Source organism: Mobula hypostoma, chromosome 10, assembly GCF_963921235.1.
Source record: "Mobula hypostoma chromosome 10, sMobHyp1.1, whole genome shotgun sequence".
Lineage (NCBI taxonomy): Eukaryota > Metazoa > Chordata > Chondrichthyes > Myliobatiformes > Myliobatidae > Mobula > Mobula hypostoma.
In genome coordinates this window covers 55,774,776-55,794,098 of record NC_086106.1, presented here as the reverse complement: position 1 = coordinate 55,794,098, position 19,323 = coordinate 55,774,776, and the positions used below count along the sequence as shown (strand labels likewise).

General features: G+C 39.7%; 1 protein-coding gene and 1 long non-coding RNA gene across 2 annotated transcripts in view; one reads left to right on the top strand and one right to left on the bottom strand.

The window, feature by feature from the left end:
• Positions 1–19,323, bottom strand: part of LOC134352916 (diacylglycerol kinase eta-like) — a 185,806-nt gene that overhangs the window by 148,982 nt on the left and 17,501 nt on the right. The window lies entirely within an intron of this gene.
• LOC134352917 (uncharacterized) lies at positions 1,134–18,922 on the top strand. The gene is made up of 3 exons (XR_010019506.1): positions 1,134–1,626; positions 2,046–2,138; positions 18,332–18,922. It is a non-coding gene; the product is annotated as an uncharacterized LOC134352917 (long non-coding RNA).

The following is a 19,323-nucleotide window of genomic DNA, read 5'->3' as shown; positions in this document are numbered from 1 at the left end:
TCAAATTGATTGGTGCAGAATCTTTAAATATTTTTAAGGCAAGGTTAGGTAAGAAGGAGTTTGAAAGGTTACCAGGGATAGGCAGGAATACAGAGTTGAGCTTAAAGATCAATCATGATCCTTATGAAGTTATGGAGCAACCTGGGAACTGACTGACCTACTTCTGCTTCTAATTCCTACCTTCATATGATGTGTTATTTTTATTCTCAAATGTGTATGTTTTATCATTTGGTTGAAAGATGATTTACTTGAACAGCAATGACGATTTTTAAAAAATTATTTATGGTCTCAGATGGAACAGATAAGAAGCAACCATTTTCATTGGTTGAGAATTAATTAACGACTCATAGAAATGTACAGGTTGGGAAATGGGCTATTCATTTCTCCACATTCGTGACACCAGTCTGCACTAATCCCACCTCTCACCTTTCTATGCCCAAGCAATATAGGAACTCATCAAGTTTTGAAGCAAATTTAGTGCAGCAGAACACAAGACCCACTTTGACATTTGGCCATTATGTTTATGAATATTGTAAACCAGAAGGTGGCATCTATCACCAAGGGTCCCCACCATCTGGACCATGTCCATCTTCTCACTGTTACCATCGGGCAGGGTTTACGGGAGCCTGAAGTCCCACCTCACCAGGTTCACCAACAACTACTTTCCTGTAGCCATCAGGCTCTTGAACTGACCTGCACAACCTCAGCGACGGATCACTTTGGACCTCCTCTTGCAATACCATGGGCTTCAGGATTTTTTTGCTCCAATGTCTTCTTTTGTATAGTCATTTTCTCCCTCTCTTCACTGCCTATAATCTGTGTGTTTACTGCACCTACCAGCCTGTGATAATGCTGCAAGTTTTCATTGTACCTGTATTTCACTGTACTTAGCACAGTACGATAAACTCCACATGACATTCCCACCAACGTAGCAGCCAAAGAAGATTCTGGTTGGAAGTGATCAGTTAATTGCTGTCAGTGACTCTGCTTCAATCATTTTCCCCAAGAAAAATGAAATTAAAGTTCCTAGGAGAGAGGTTAGTCACGGCATTCCTAGTCACCCTGTATTTTAGTAAAGGTGGTGTCTCTCTCCAGGAATAATAAACTAACTTTACCTGGAAAGCACTCACTGATTTGCTATTTACTACTTCTTGTGTATTAAAAAATATAAATTTCCAGAAGAAATTAAGTCAATATTTATTCTCTCTTCCAGAGCACTGCAGGGAAAAGAATTCAGTAAGAAGATGAGAAGGGCTTTTGTGTATCGCAGACACTGAGTGCATGCAGGAGTGGAGCTGCCAGCAACTGAGAGCCATAAATACTGCTGCTCATTTCCTAACCATGTTAAGGGTGCAAACTATAACGTGGCCTTGTTTTATACCAGACCCCATGAATGTAAACCTGGATTGTATTAATACACAGCGTTATCTCAGTTGTGTGCCCATCAAACGTCACATCGCTGCAGCAGGGCCCGGGTCCCAGTGCGAGGGACAGCCCATTGTTTGGATATTTAAACACCGGCCCAGATAGACCAATAAAGCAGGGTGTCGGGACCACATGCGAGGATCGGGCCGATTCCACGCCCTCTTCCACAGTGTTTATTCCTTTCTCCATGGAGCTGTAGCTGTGAGACTGCTCAGGCTGTTGCATGTTTCGTGTCTGCGAGCTTTACAGCAATTTGTCCCACTGTGTGATTAACTGAGACTGAGGCTCTGGGCCTACTCCCGCTGCTTCAGGCTCTGGGTTTATGGACTCAATTTGGTTCTGAATGCTGTTACTTGCTTTTATTATTTGCATGATTTGTGTTTTTTTTCCATCCCTCTGCACATTGGGTATTAGGTCTTTTTTTTTAAATTGGGTACTTTCGGGTTTCTTGCTTAGTGGCTGCCTGTAAGCAGATGAATCTCAAAGTTGTATGATTGAAACATACTTTGATAATGAATGTTCTTTGAATCAATTCCAGCTGTGCTTTGTGAATACACCAGTTCACGCAAGAGCTGTAGCTGAGATGCATTATAATTATTGTAATTTCAATGCTTCTTTAGCCTCAGGGTCTTAGCTGCATCTGAACAAAAGACTGAAGTAGATTGAAAGCACTTGTCTGGCTTTGCACTGAGTGAATGTACGCATCAAACAAGGTAAGAGAAGTTACAGATAAATGAAGCTCAAATCATTTCCAAAATCTATTATCTTTGTTATTTATAAATATTTGGGAGAAAGCTAGGTGAGTGCCTTGTCATGAATAGGATTGTGTGATGAAGCAACTGTACCCGTCATATTAGGGAGTGAGAAGAGTGTAATACATGTTATTCTATTGCATTGGTGGAGTCTATGGCAAATGAGATTTAAAAAATCCACTTGTACAATTTCAATATGATTTGCACAGCCAGAGTAAATTGTTCATCTTGGGCTTGGAAGCTAGTGACCTATAAGTGACCACTTTTCCACTGATTCTTCAATATCTAATGGGATAGATTCTTTCCTTCCCAAAAAATTCATGTGCACAAATTTTCATTATAAGACCATAAGACGTAGGAGCAGAATTAGGACATTCAGCCCATTGATTCTGCTCTGCCATTCTATCATGGCTGACATTATCCTTCTCAACCCCTTTCTGCTGCCTTCTCCCAATAACCTTCAACACCTTTACTAGTCACAAACCTCTCAAACTCTGCTTTAAATTTACCAAATGATTTGGCCTCCACAGCTGTCTGTAGCAATAAATTCCATAGATTCATCACCTCTGGCTCAAGACATTCCTTCTTTTCTCTGTTCTAAAGGGATGTCTCTCTATTCTGAGGCTGTGACCTCTGGTCCTAGACTCACCCACTATAGGAAACATGCTGTTCACATCCATTCTATCTAGGCCTTTCAATATTTGATAGGTTTCAATGAGACCCCCCTCCCCACCTCATTCAATACTCCAGCTGCAATTGGTTTGATGTTCCAACAATAAGCCAACAGAATGGTCACTGTGTTGTTATGAAAAAGTACCCACCATAAGTTCAAAACAAAATTTGTTAAAATTAGCAACTGAAATGGTTCTCTACAATGTAAAACAGGATATCCTATATTGCGATATATGCTGAGGCTAGAAAAAAAAACTTTGCAACCACAAAAGAGAAAAGTAGAAGAGCTAAATATACCAGCTCAGCTTGCTTTGAGGTACTTGAGTTTCACACTTACAGACTTAGATTATGACTCTCCAAGAACAGGCACAAGTTCTTCACAAACCAGCTCCACAAATACATTCAAAGAATATTTAGAAAATGCATTGATATATTTTTGTCAAGAAGAAATATAATTTGTAGACAGGGATCTCACTCTGATGACACTCAGTAATCCTTGGTCAATTATGCCTCAGTATAAGCTCTACTGTATATTCTTTCATTAGACCGAAAATGGCCAGTCATTCCTCAAGTGCTGATTGTTATTCTGTCTGAGTTATATGATTACTGCTCTTCCATTCTACCACAGACAATTCTTCTTCAGCATCGAGATGAAACGTTTCAGTCAAGCTAATGAAGGAATGTCTTCATCTTTAATGTTCTATGTGGGAATCTGAAGGAATGAAAGATCAGGAGGGATCCCTTATAGATAAACAGACAGGTTTAGCCAATGCAATGAGAATTTAAAAACTGTATACATGCAAACCTTTGTTATGCATTAATTAACTGCTCCAAAATGAACAAGTGAGAAAATAATTGTCCTAAATAAATTTATGAGTATGTTCAAAAAGCCAATTCTCCTTATCAATTTTCTCCAAGTATCCATCCTTGCCCTCTGAGGATGTGCACATTCTTTACTAGAGCTGAACTAGGACTCAATACTTCAACACAGTTAGTCAGTTTCCCAACAACAGTATTGCCACAGAATGTGTGTGGTTTTACTTACTGCTCACTCCCATGACTGTCTTCCTCCTGTTGTCAAATCACTTCCGTTTCTGCTTTAATTGTTTTTTTAACATCTAACAGCCAAATCTGTCTTTATCTTACTACCCTGTATATTTGAAACAGATCACAAATCTCACTTGGGAAGATGATCAGACTGTGCCCTGTTTCTGTATGCAGCACTGTTCAAATTCAATGGGAAATCATTAGCAAAAGAGAGGAACAGAGCTTGCAATGGAGACTGTGGCTTCACTTGTCCGTTAATGCATAGAGGAGCCTAGGCATATGCCAGGGTGTTTATAAAATAGCTGAATAGCATTTTAATAGCTGGTTAGCAAGGGGAGAATATTAAGCATTGCATCCAGACAACCAATTCATATCCATCACTATGATGTGAAAATATTTGTTGTTGTGCAGACCAAAGCTTCAATTTTCTTAAGATACAGCAAACTTCACTTGGCAACAAACTTTCTTGACTTGTCGTTAAGGGACAAGTTTGTAAACCAGCTGACAATTAGTGATCTACCAGGATACCACATTATAATGCAGATTTTGATCATTTGCCACTCCAAGGGAAGATATACGATTAATTTTGTGGTGGCAATATGTTGATAGCTGGCTGGTGAACAATAAAGTAGAATATCCTTGACTTGGAACTATACATAAAAAGCTGCCAGTTCCATGCCCAATTGCTACGTTCTATTAATGTAATCTTCTACACCATTAATCAATAGCACTAGGACAATGGCAGTCTGACATTGGACTTATCATGGCAGTTCCAGTAGGGTTACGACCTTCATCAGATTTCCAGCATTTACTAACCTGTGTAGGTCTAGTGAGACCAATCAGTTGAATGGAGTAGGTTAGATTTGATTGAGTCAGCAAAGGTACTTGATTGTTTTTGAGTTGTCTGATGCTTTCAAATATACATAAATAATGTAATGCATCATTGATAATTTCCCCACATCGACCAGTGCTCAGTGAACCAGTCATACCAGTACTGTATAAGAACAAGTAGCTGGGTATCCTTCAGCAAGTGACTCACCTTCTGATACCCCAAAGCCTTTGCAGGGTCTACAAAGCACAAAGTAGGAATGTGATGGAATACTAGGCAAATGCAGCTCCATTGCTCCAGAATTCTATCCATGCTGTTTCATCAGCACCTCGTTCACCACCATAACCATGTATTTCCTCAAACACCAAAGCAATATGTACCATCTACAAGATACACTGCAGTTATTCACCTAAGCAGCTCCTACAGCACCTCCTAAGCCCCCAACTTCTACCACTAAGAAGAACGAAGGCACACATGAATGAGCAAACCATCCCTGCAGATTCCCTCTTAAGTTATCCAAACCCCGACTCAGAAATATATTGCTGATTCTTCATTGTCACTTGGTATACATTCTGAAATGGCTTCCCTAAGCCCACCAGAGGGGCATCTTCACTGGGACTTCAGTGGCTGTCGTAGTAGCTTACCTCCATCTTCTCAAGGGCAATAAATGCTGCTGTTCATATTTAAGACCAGATCCCACCAGAAAGACATGAATAAAAATAATAATTGACCTTGTGTATGTCACCAGCTTTAAATTCTGTTTGACAACCTTGACTGCTGGGAAGCCTGGAAGATTGTCAGATTAGTCATTAAGACAGATCTGGGTCAGAGCTTCTCAGTTGCAATGTGAGCAGGTCAGTTCTGCTAAAGCGAATTTCTCTAGAGGAAGGTGTAGGGTAAGGAGAGGGGGGAGACTGGAGAAAGAAGGGGATAACCAGAGAAAGGGGAAATCAGGACGGGGAAAAGGTTAGTGCATTATATAGTGAAACTCACCATGCTATGGAGTGCCTTAATTTGATCCTCTGCCATGATTAGGCTGCTGCCACAACATCGTCTGGCCATAGAAAGCAGTATTCCCTGAATAGGCTGTGACCTTATTTGATGCTGCTTTCTACAAAGGAGCGGCAAATGAAAACAAGGGGGCAGGAGCAGAAATCCACAAACTGTTCCCAGCTCGCTGTGTGATTTGCTCCTGGCTCTACTGTGTATGAAAAACACCGATCATGAATTGTGACCTTTGCAACCGGTTTCTGTTATGTCAGAACAGTTGATAGTGTCACTGGATGTGGAATATACAATGGGGAACTGGCTTCTGTAGCTCAGCCTATGTTTATGTAGCAGGAAAGGCCCAATCTAATTGCCCAAGCAGTCTTCCAGTGGAACAGATACAAATACATCATATGCCATTTCCAAAATTTTGTTCAATGAACATTCCAGAAAACTACTGCTATAATGAACATTGATCTAGAGTACTTCCGGCAGGAGAGAATGCCTCAGCGCCAGAGTTGAATCCTTGTAGACAAAAAAATTCATTTGAGATTTTTCCTATTTAACCAGGTGGACATAACAAGCTTTAAGGATTCTATGAATGTTGTTTACATCTGAGCTAAAGCTAATGCATCATCTGAGAAAACTTGTGAATACTATCTCACTGCTAGTCATACAGTAGCAAAAGACCTTGCCACCATCAAGAATAGACTCTAGACCCATTTTCTATTCTCTTCACTTGCCAAACAATTTCCTCAAGACCCCGATGTCACCTACACAGACAAGGGCAATTTACATTGAGCAATTACCCTGCCACACTGCTTGTTATTGGAATTTGAACATGTAGGACAAAAAACACATGGTCTAGGAAGAATATGCAAACTCAGGAGAGAGAGTGCTGGAGGTCATGATCGGGTCTGGGTCTCAGGAGCTATGAGGTAGAGGCTCTACTAGCTGTGCTACTCTGTTGGGGGAGCACGTTGTGTTCTGACTTCCTTCTGCCTATGAGTGAGTAGTTAGAGATGCCTTTAAAGGGGCTATGTGAATTAAATTTCTTTCTTTTTGCCTGGGTTCTGCTGGAGGTGCATCACACTTCACCCGCGATTTCATTGTGTCGGCTTTGTGCATTTATTCAGGTCAGGTATGATGTTAGGCCAGCCCACTGACTTATCAGGCAAGCTTTATGAAACACCAAAACCATTTGTATCTACGCTGTGTCAGAGGGACATTCACCATTGGTGTGTCAAGCTGCTGCACGTCATTTAGGAAGCAGAGAATGGTGCAGGCAGCTCAGTGCAGCTGTAGTTGTGAACTTCCCATGATTCAGGACATTTACAAAGACAATGTGTGTAAAAAGGGCCCGTAGGATCATTGGGGACCCGAGTCACACCAACCACAGTCTATCCCAGCTGCTACCATCCAGGAAACGGTACACAGCATAAAAACCAGGACCAGCAGGCTCCAGGACAGCTTCTTCCACCAGGCCATCAGACTGATGAACTCACACTGATTTGAGTGTATTCTATGTTACATTGACTGTTCTATTTATTGTAAATTATTATAAATTACTAGGATTGCACATTGCACATTTAGACGGAGACATAACATAAAGATTTTTATTCCTCATGTATGTGACGGATGTAAGAAATAAAGTAAATTCAATTCATGTCATTTCAGTAGGGATGGAGAGCTCATGTTTTATTAAACACCCCACCACTACTACTACGTCGACTCAGGCCTAGGAGACCAGTGGTGATTTAAACACTGATTAAAACAGGCTGCACTGGATTAGTCACTTCTTGTAACTCTCACTCTTATAGGTGATCAATCCCTTATCTCCTCCCTTGCATTCTTCCCCTCTCTTTGCAAGCACTTTATTCTCAGATTAAGTTGATTCCTGGATATAAGCAAATTATGTTTTATCACCAATTAAACTCCTGCTACATATTCACTGAGTTAAGAAAAGGGAATTTCTAAAGGGGAACTCTTTCAAACTCTGGTTACTTCATTTCTCGTAGCGTGTCATAATCTTTCACACACAAAGGAGTAGGCAATAATGAGCAGCTTATGATGACTAAAATGCAGGAAAAATTCTCTGTTTGTTTACTCTCCAAAAGTCAATGTGTTAAGAGGATCCGTGTTGTAAGGATGCTGTCTTGGAAGGACCCATGCCCTACATTGGTGGAGGAAGAAGTCACTCTTGCCATTACTGTCAGGGTAGGATGGCACTATTGACACTAAGACTCAAATAGTGTTACCATACCAATGAGCAAAATAGACTTGGACCTCACCACAACTTATTCCTTTGAGACTCATGAGGAGATTATATTTCAACTATTCTGACAGCATTACAAATCCAAAAAAAGAACAAAACTCTTTAAAATCAATAGCTAAAGAAGACAAAAAGGGCTCCTAACTTACTTATAGTAATCAGCACAAGAGAAGGAAGCAAACCAATACAGGAGCAATGCAAATCCAATATTGGTTACACATTCGTATTTGAGATGTTTCGCCAGGAATTCTGCAGCAAAGCCCTGAATCAATCCCATCCTCTTGTTTTCTACATTTCATCCATTGGACCAAGGCCACTGGGGCAGTAATTCCAGCTGCTGTTCAAGAATATTCAGGCTGTGGCACAATCTGATGGCCTTACCTTTGCTTTGCACCTTTATTATGAGATCAAGGTTTCCTCTGTCCATGCATTTCTTTTGAAGAGGTTTTAACTGAATGCTTCAAAAACTGTGTTTTCAGCAGCTGTGACTGAGAGTGAATATAATACTACAAAACAAGCAGAAGCACAAAACAAAGCAACAAGAGGAGTTATGAAACGTAGAATAACATATTTCTCTACATTTGGAGATAATTAATTCACTCTTACTATTACTGACTGATTCAGTTCAGACAATAACCTTAAGACTCCTTCAATATTACTTCATCTTTCATTGTGACATATGATTCCTGCAAATTAAATGTTGCTGACTTTACTTCTGTTGGCATTGAATGAACTATAGTCAGATCCAGAAGGGTAGAGTTTCTGACTGGTAAACGTGTGCTATCAAAGTTTAAAAAGAAACACAACAAAATGGATCTCTTCAGGGAATGAATTTAGGAATATGAATTTTATTTAAAGAGACTTTGTGAAATTCATCCCCATTTAGATGTAAAAGGTATTATGTGCCTGCATCAATCTATTGCACCCTGCTCTAATGTTTTCATTCTAATGATGAAATGAGAGCATAAATTATGTTTCCAATTTTTGCACCGGATGCAATTTCAGACTGGTAATTCATGTTTTTTGGGATTTTCAACCCAGAGCATCTTTTAATTCCCAATTGACACCATATGCATTGCATGCAATTACAGGGTAAATTGGCCAAACCTCAAATTGTGATAGTTTCAGCAACATGTAGCCATTGTGTGACATATTAGCCAGTCAGAGATTGTTGCTCTGTCTTGTGAATCTGGAAGGATGTTTTTTTGCGGTCTTTTTGTCGAAGAGAGATGAAGAGGGAAGACGCGTGTGGAGAGAGGTGGTAGACCACCGGATGGAGTGGACTGGGACCTAAGGGTCTGAAGGTCGGCAACGCTCGGAGGAGACCGATGGTGGAAGAATGATGACTGAGTGAGCTGCAACGTGAACTTTTGACTTTTCCTTGAATTTGGGCCCTTTTTTATTTTCATTACTAACCCTATATTCAGATTAAGATTCATAAAGTTCAATCATTTAATTACATATGGTGTACTGTCTGATATTTTGCGTTGTGGGTTTGTAACTGGGGGGTACATTACACAGCATCCACACAAACCTCATTTCTCAGTTTGGTGGGGCCAAAGGCTTTTTTCCCCTAGACGAACACGAGCTGGGTGAGCCTGAGGGTTACATGTATAGAGATCATCACTGAAATTTGTCATTTAGTCCGACACCAGTTCAACTCCCTTTCCAGCTGATTTTAACTTGTACTTCCAATTCTGAGCCCTCTGGTTCACACATATAGCTACATAACAATACAATTGCTGCTGGTTGGACACTAAGTTAACAGGCACTATGAAAATGGCAATGAAAATAGTCAGAAAAGGCTAATTCCCTATTGTTCCCTCTCTGCCTACTTTCAATGATTATGAAGTTCTCTATAATCTCACTAATAGGATCCCTTTTAAACAAGAGGAAAAACACACTAATAGGAACTTCATTTTGGAGACAAGACTCTTCAACAGACTTGAAATTCAAGGTTTAATTAGGAAGGGGGAGTTAAGCGAACCAGAATAGTATTACCCTGAATTTAGAAGTCAGAGTAGTAATTTGATGAAAGTTTTCCTGGAGTTGTGAGGAAATCATAAAGTAGATGGAGAAAAATTATTTCTACTGAAAACTTCAGAGTGAGTCAACTTGGCCTAAAAATTAGCAAAAGGCTATGAAATTTCTCGACCAAAAGTGCTGGAAATCCTAACCATCTCTGGCAAAAGCCATTCTTTGTAAGTATTTGTTAATGTTAAATCTGAGAATAAATATGATTCAAGCAAAGGATCTGTGGTCATGGTCCCATTGAACGGTGGTACAAGTTGAAGGCTAAAATAGTCAGGGACTTTTCTTAGTTGCACAGCTGTCGCACAGGATTACAATCAGAAGTTGTAACAAGGAAAAGAGTTATCTGATCAGGTGACACAATGTCCAAACTCAAGTTTTAAGGAGCTGGGGCTATAGACACAGAGAGTCATACAGTTGTACAGCACAGAAACAGGCTCTTTGGCCCATCTAGTCCATTCCAAAACCAGTTAAACTGCCTGCTCCCAACAACGTGCACCTGGACTATAGCCCTCCATATCTCTATCATCCACGTACCCATCCAAACTTCTCTAAGTATTGAAATCAAGCTCACATGGACCACTTGTGCTGGCAGCTTGTTCCACATTCTCACGAGCCTCTAAGTGAAGAGGTTTCCCCTTATGTTCTCCTTAAACTTTTCACCTTTCACACTTAAGTCATGACCTCTAGTTGTAATCCAGTTAACCACAAGTCAACATACCCATTTACACTAGTCCTACATTAATGCTATATTTCATTCTCCTTACACCATCAACTCCCCAAGATTCTCCCAATCAGACACATTTTTTATGGAAAGCACAGCATCCAGGGAAACCCATCTAGTGACATTTTAGTACATTGGATTTCAAAAATCACAGTGCTGGATGTAGGAGTTGGGCTGCTATGTTGAAGTTGTTTAAAATGCTGGTGAGGACAAATTTTAAGTATTGGGTACAGCTCTGGTCAACTACCTACAGGAAAGAATTAATAATTTTGAAAGAGTACAGAAAATTTACAAGAATGTTGCTGGGACTTGAGGACCCAAGTCATAAGGAAAGGTTGAAGGGGTTTGGACCTTATTTCTTGAAGCAAAGGAAAATGAGGTGAGATTTGATAGAGGTATAAAAATAATGAGCTGTATAAACAGGATAATAGGAATAACAGGAGTGAGGGAAGACTAGCTTTTGGTCATTTACAGTAAGTTTACATGAGTTTTTGATGCATTAGATGCATGTGCCTATCAGTGAGAGGGATGATGTTCTGGGTGTTGATTGAGTTGAAGTAAAGTAATGCGAGTTTATGCAGGTGTACAAACTGTTAAAACTCTTGGAATACTTGAAACCTTGTGTTGATTTTTAGATTAAGAACCTTCTGTTTTGAGGTGCCATTTTTGCGTGTTGAGCAGTATACATATTCCAGACACCTTTTGAAAGTGTTTAAGTAACTACTTTGTTTGAAGAATCACTGGAAAGGTAGGACAGCCCTTTTCTAACAATAACCCATGTGGTTATGGTGAAGCAACCAGTGATTTAACTTGCTTCACTTGCACTTGCCTGCATCAAGGTCAGATGCATTTACCATACCAACAACTTTGTCAGTTTGACAGGAAGACCAACTGTGATGAAATGACTCTAGCAACCCAAGACAAGCATAATCCATATTTATTCATTAATAGCTCTCACGTTATGTTTGAGGCAAATTACAGCCTTTGAAAGAGGTAATTGCTGCCTTCAGATTACAAAGCTTTGCATGTAACAATTAACATCCCAACATACCGAGGAGATCAGTTCATACAAAGGAGGCACTTCAGCCTAATTGTCCATCCACAACACAAACCAATCAAATCCCAACAGCATCCAGCTGTTCTTCAATAGGTCCTGAATATCTTAGTCTGGCCTGTTTTGTCCACTGCCTCAGTGCACTTAAAAATATCACTTTCAGTTTGCCATCTGATTATTTGATATAACTCTGGAACCTTTCTCTCTCTCAAAGTCTGTGTAACATTCACTTTTCCTGTTTATATGCACATTGCTATCACGTCTCTTTGCTCCAAAGACTATGAGCCAGCATCATTGTTCTGCTTATTGATCCAGGCGGCGTTTAAACTGTGACGACCATAAATCTACATAATATTGAAAATGTTTAGGGTGCTGATGATTGACTCACTCATTTGATGTCACCCTGAGAGCACATTGATTCGTCTATTAGCACTTTGTCTTGAACTCACCATGGTCACTAAGTTAACAGACTACTTGTTAGATATCCAGCCACGAATGAACTCACCAGAGTTCACCATTACCTTTGGCATAATAATCACTGTTCTCAAATTACCAACACTAAATAAACACGAAAAAAACAAAAGATGTACTGAAAATACAGCAGGTCAGGCAGCACCTGTGGAGAGAATGCTTCAAGTCAATGACTCTTAATCAGAACTCATGCATACTCTGATGAGAATATCCTGCATTTTCTGGCTTCATTTTAGAATCACAGCATCTGCAGGTTTTTTGCTTTATAAGACTGTAAAACATAGGAGCATAATTAGGCCATTCAGCCCATCGAGTCTGCTCTACCACTCAGTCATGGCTGGTTTATTTTCTCTTTCAATCCTATGCTTCTGACTTCTCCCCATTACTTTGACTCCTTTACTACTCAAGAACCTATCAACTTCCACTTCAAATATACTCAATGTCTTGGTGTCCACAGCTATCTGTGGCAATGAATTTCCTGGATTCACCACACACTGAGTAAAGAAATTCCTCCTCATTTCTGTTCCAAATGGATGTCCTTCCATACTGAAGCAGCCCTCTGCTCCTAGACTCTCCCTCTATTGGAAACATACTCTCCATGTCCAGTCTATCTAGGTTTTGCAATAGTTGATAGGTTTCAATGAGATTCTCCCCTCATTCTTCTGAATTCCTGTGAGTTCAGGCTCAAAGCCATCAAACCTTCCTCATACAGTATAGTCGCAACACACATCAAAGTTGCTGGTGAACGCAGCAGGCCAGGCAGCATCTCTAGGAAGAGGTGCAGTCGACGTTTCAGGCCGAGACCTTTCGTCAGGACTAGCGTACAGTATTCTAGCCATTTCATTCCTGAGATCTTCCTTGTGAAGCTCTTCTAGACCCAAAACTGCTTACAATACTTCAAATGCAGTCTGACCACTGCCTTATAAAGCCACAGTATTATATCCTTGCTTTTATGTTCAAGTACTCTCGAATGAATGCTAACATTGCATTTGGCTTCCTAACTTATGACTCAGCCTGCAAGCTAACCTTTAGGGAATTCTGAACTGTGACTCTCAAGTCCCTTTGCACCTCTGACTTCTCATTTCATTCCCCATTTAGGACATCTTTTACAGAATAAATACTCATCGAGAAAATAGTCAGGATTCCCTTTGTTTATTTGGCATACTATGCCACTTAATTGGAGTAGGAGACTTCTGCCAAACAGCTTCTGACTGGTGTGAGTTGCATGCGCCTGTGTGGCTGTTAGAACTATGCCGTGCTTAAAGTGAACAATTTTAAAATAGTGTCGGTTATGTGTGCTTGTGTTCAAAAAGCAGTGATTTTTATCACCGATAGTCGGTGAGAACTAAGCAGTGAGGTAATTCAGAACTGTTTTATTCATTGCGGTTTCAAGTATTCAGGCTTGGAGATGCCAGAAATGGCTGGGAGTGAAAATAAAACAATTTCAGGACATGAACAATTTAGGTTATGAAGAATTTGAAGATACTAGTCATCTTGAATATTAAAATGAAATTTAAAATTTGGAAGGTGCAATCATTGAAAGCATTGTATGAATTTTCCAGTACAAAATAATGATAGAACTAGTTTTGGCTGATATATACCAAATAAAAATTTTTTTTTTTTGCCTTCTGATTTCTGGGGAAATACCAAAGACCAAAAAAAAGCTATTAATAATTACCTTGTGGGAAAAAAAGTGAACATGAGAGTGCATATTTAATACTAAAGAGTTTTTACAGGAAACTAAAACTTTTATAGATTTTCCCTGGACATTTTGGAGACATTTTTTTGTGATTTAACCTGATGGGAAAACAGTGGTGCACTTTCACTACAAAGCTCGATAATTTCCATGAGATACTGATACTTCCTGCAGCTTCTCTGAGCATGCTATGCAGCACACATTACTGACAAATAAATATGTAATTATATTGATTCTTTAGAGAAAGATATTCTATAGTAAGAATACTGTTGTAAAATAAGAATTTAATTCATTGACCAAGTAGTAGTCAAATTTTATTTGATAAAATATTGCAATATATAGCTGGATAAATAAGTTGGCTGTATTCCTATACTTTCTAATAGTTCACTCAGCTATTGGAATAAAAAGTATTTGCTAATATAAGAATAAATTAGATTTTCCTGGAGCACTTAGTTTGCAAGATTGACAAATATATAATGTATAATACATACATATATACTATATATATAATACATATAATATAATACATACTATATAATATAATATAGTACATAGGTTTTTAAATAGTAAGGGAATTAAGGGTTATGGGGAAAAGGCAGGTAGATGGAGCTGAGTTTACAGACAGATCAGCCATGATCTTATTGAATGGCGGGGCAGGCTTGATGGGCCGGATGGCCTACTCCTGCTCCTATTTCTTATGTTCTAAGACTCTCCATTATCTATATTTAGGTGTCTGTGCTGATTTGTTCATTTACAGTCAATCAAAAGAATATGGCAATGTGCCTCATTCAATAACTATTAGGAACTAATACAGAGTTTTATTGTACTGTAGCAGTGTTGTTGGTGTTCTAATTCATTCTGTATTTCATTTAAATATATAATTTGTGACTCAGTTAAATAGTAGTTTGCATTTTTTATACCTTTTTACCTGTATCCATGAAATTTCGGCTAATTGAGACAGCTGTTTAATAGGGCAAAACTATACTGGTCCAGATGTGTCGCAACTAACCTAATCCACTGCATTGTATGCCCTGTCTTTTGCTTTTATTCTGCCTTTGACTTGACCTTTTAGCATGGTTGCATCATCCTCCCTAAAGAATGCTTCTTTTTCTTTGAATGAATCAGTCCTGTACGTTCCAAATTAATCCCTGAATTAATTCATTTAATCCAGCGATTGCTACTTTGCGGTCACCTTCGCTAATGTCTCTTCGAAGCAATTTTGGTCAGCTCTCCTCCCATGCCTCTGTAACCCCTTTACTCCACCATAAGACTAATGCATCTGATTTTAGCTTCTCCCTGTCAAACTTCAGGGTAAATTCTATCATATGATGATCACTGGCTCCGAAGGGTTCCTTCACCTTCAGCTCTCTAAATCAAAACTGGTTCATTACACATCACCCAATCCAGAATCGTCATTTTTCTGGTGGGCTCAACCAAAAGCTTCTCTAAAAAGACATACGGCAAATTCCTTCTCTTGGGATCCACCACCAACCTAATATTCCCAATCTACCTCCATATTGAAATAACCCATGACCATATAACATTGTCCTTTTAACTTGCCTTTTCTACCTCCAGTTGTAATTTGTACCCCATTTCCTAGCAACTCTTTGGAGGCCTCAATATAACTCTCATCAGGTTGTTTTTTTTTTATCTTTGTAGTCTCTGAACTCTACCCACAAGGATTCTACACATTCTCATCCCATATCTCTTATTTCTAAAGGTTTTACTTCATTCTTTTTCCAACAGAGCCACCCCACCCCTTCTACCCATCTGTCAGTCCTTTTGATATGGTTTATTCTTGGATGTTAACCCCCACCCCCCAGCTGTAATCTTCTTTCAACCACAACTCAGTGCCCACGTCAACCCTGCCAATTTCTGACTGCACTACGATTATCTACCTTATTATGCTTGCAGCGTGCATTCACATAAAATACCTTCAGTCCTGCATTCACCATCCGTTTCATTTTGTCTCAATGTTACCTGAAATGGAACTCTTATCCCTCTTTAAGCATTTTGTCTTTTTTTCTCATTCTGGAGACTTTTGTAACCTCTCCTGCATTCTTCTTTCCTTTTAGTTTTTCCATACTTTTCCAAGCTCTTGAACTTCACCCCCTACTATTTACATTAAAACACTTTTCACAGCCTATCCCTCTTCCCTCAAATGCTAAATACTGAAACTGGCCAGTGTCAGTCTCATCTGAACTTCCAAATCTCATACTGTGCCAACATTAATTTCACCTTTTCCCATCTACACCTTGTTGCTCAACCATAAACCATTCTGAGCTCATTTGCTGCTGAAACATGCTCGCAATCTTCTCTAATTCTGGAAGGTTTGTTAATACAGTTCTGAAAGACTTCCCATAAGCCACCTTCCAAAAATCTGTCACCCAATCTGTTTCATCTCTCATAACAAGTCCTCTGTAAGTCCTCCTTCTCTTGGTCCCAGACAGAGAATGCATAAACTTAAAAATCTACAGGCAATATGGTAGTGTAGCAGTTAGTGTTATAGTAATACATTCTTCAACCCAGGTGCAATTCTGCTACTGTCTCGGAGAAGGTTGTATGTTCTCCCCACGGCTGTGTAGATTTCCTCTGGGTGCTCTGGTTTCCTCCCACATTCCAAAGTCATACAGGTTAGTAGATTAATTGGTCACATTATGTGTGGCATGGGCTCATTTGCCTGGAAGAGCCAGTTGCTGTGCTGTACCTCTAAATAAAATTCTCATCCTCATTTTCAAACTTTTCCTCATTCTTGCTCCTCTCCATCACTGCTAGCTCCTCCACCCAGGCAATTTTGTTAACACTTCCAAATTCTGAGCCTTGCCTCATTTACTTGCTCCACTGTAAACTGAAGGATGAGCCTTCAGATACATGAGGACATATTCCCAGAACTCCTAACTGCTTGCCTTCTTCTGTCACTTTCTTCATTTAGCATGCTCTTTGCAGCATCTTTTATTGGCCATTTCATTTGCTCCTCTGCCTTTATGTGACTTAGTGACAAATTATTACTTGATGACACTCCCCTGCAGTGACTTAGTTCCTTTTTCTCCTATGTCGAAATTTTTTGTTCTTGCTGTTGATATAACTCCGACTTATGCAGCATTTTCCTGTACCTGGATTGTCTCCAAGTGCTTTGTTTAAACATAATTTTGAAATGAAGTTCCAGTTTTTATTGGTGACATGATTGCAAAGTTCTCTGCAGCAAGACTTCGGGGAACATAGCATGTGAAAGCATATTTAATTAACAGAATCATTAAGGGCATTGGTTGAACATCTGAAGAGGACATACAGTATCAGTCAGGAAGCAGCAGGGAATGTGGGGGCCAATAGGATTGAAGTTCAAGAACTAGCACTGACATTCTGGAATAATAGATTCATTTTGTGCTTCATCATTCTCCAATCCTATTCTATTCAACTTTCTCTTGCCATCACGTATTAGGAGAAGCACAATGTCTACCCAGAACTTTTGTTTCATAACAATCCACTCGCCAAGACATTGCAAACACTCAAGCCCCATTTCCATTACATAGGTTGGTGGTCCGCTAAATAAACAGTCAAAATAGTTCAACAGATATGAACAAAACATTTGACTGCAAAAATCAAGGTTATAATTGACTTAGTGTCATATTCATAAACAGATAAACATTTTCACAAATTATATTGCGCAATATGGAAATTAATGAGAGTAAGAGACTCATGTATGCAAAGCGGAACTCTGAATCATGAAATTGTACAGTGAATGCTGAACAAATGGAACGGAGAGAATGAAATTTCAAACAAACCATTTGTGAAAATAAGCCCTTGAATCAATATTGAATGGTCTAGCTCAAAGTTAACCATTTTGTGCAACAGAGAAATTTGCTTTTCTGTCTCTCATCTAATGAATATTTTCATCATTTTCACCTTCACATCAATCTGCACCATAATCAGGCATCGATAGTTTCTGAATCTGTATTGTGTACACACCCTTTGAACATCGAGCACAGGACACAGAACTTGCTTATACATTAAAGTCCTGGCATGCCTAAATTCCTCAGTGCATTCCATGTGTAAAATTGATGAAGGTAGGCAAATAAACAACTTTTCTACCGTAGCTATTTGTAATATTCCTCTGAGCTGGAATATCGATTGAGAATGAATCAATGGATACCACTAAAACAGGTGGACAGAATATCAACACTTGGACAGCCCACTCCCTCAGTACTCGGCCTGTGAGTAATGGGCACATTTTATGGACTCACATGAGTTTCTGCTTTCAGACTGCAATTGTGCAATAGTTAAATAGGGATTGTATCGAAAATGTGAGGGTACGAGAGAGAGAGGGTGCCAGTATGCAGTGGTAGATATTAACGCTGACCATTTCTTTTCCAGAATAAGTCATCCGCAAGCTGCATCCGACGCAGCTGAGCAGAGAATAGCACCAAAGACCCATGACTGCAGGAGACAATCCTCCTTTTTAGTGACACTGGAATCGCTGCTACTGTGCAATCGAGAATCTCTAGAGGAGTAGGCCTTTGAGTCCTCAGCTTTGCTTGTTTTGGCGGCCGGGTCGAGGTCGAAGGCACTCAGCAGAGGATGGCGCTCGGGAGGCCGTATCAGAGGGGCTGGTCAGAGGCTCGAAGTTTTCGGACGGACTCAGTCGGCTGTGGTCGGGTGCTTCCAATGCATCGGCAGTTGTCGGTGCCTGGAGATTTATGGCAGGGGAGTTTCTCCCTTTTTGCCGCCTGCTATTGGGGATTATATGAGTCGATCGGGACTTGAGACTTTTTTTTTACAGTGCCCATGGTCTGTTCTTTTTCAAATTATGGTATTGTTTTGCACTGCTATAACTATATGTTATAATTATGTGGTTTTGTCAGTGTTAGTCTTTGGTTTGTCCTGTTTTTGTGTGATATCACTCTGGAGGAACATTGTATCATTTCTTAATGCATGCATGCATTTCTAAATGACAATAAACAAGGACTGAGTGTCCTCATAATCTAATCTAATCTAGTTCAGGTCTTGAGCTCTGCTGAGTTATAGATATACCATCAGAAGTTGTGTCAATGTTGAAAGTGCATTTCCCCTTATTTCAATAACTGTTTTTCATTTAAATATATAGCCACACAGTCATCGTCACTAATGGGGCTGACATTCAACTTTGTGGTGTCTATATCACTGTAGAATATCAGGAAAGACTAGCCCAGTCAGCTGCCTGTGCAAGAACACCTCACCTCTCAGGAAGAAGAGGAGGGAAAGGAGATCAACCCACCACTGGAACCGTCATCAGCAAGTAACAGCTCAGAACATGTCATAAAGATAATAGATTCTGCAGATGCTGGAGATCTTGAGCAACACACATAAAATACTGGAGGAGCTCAGCA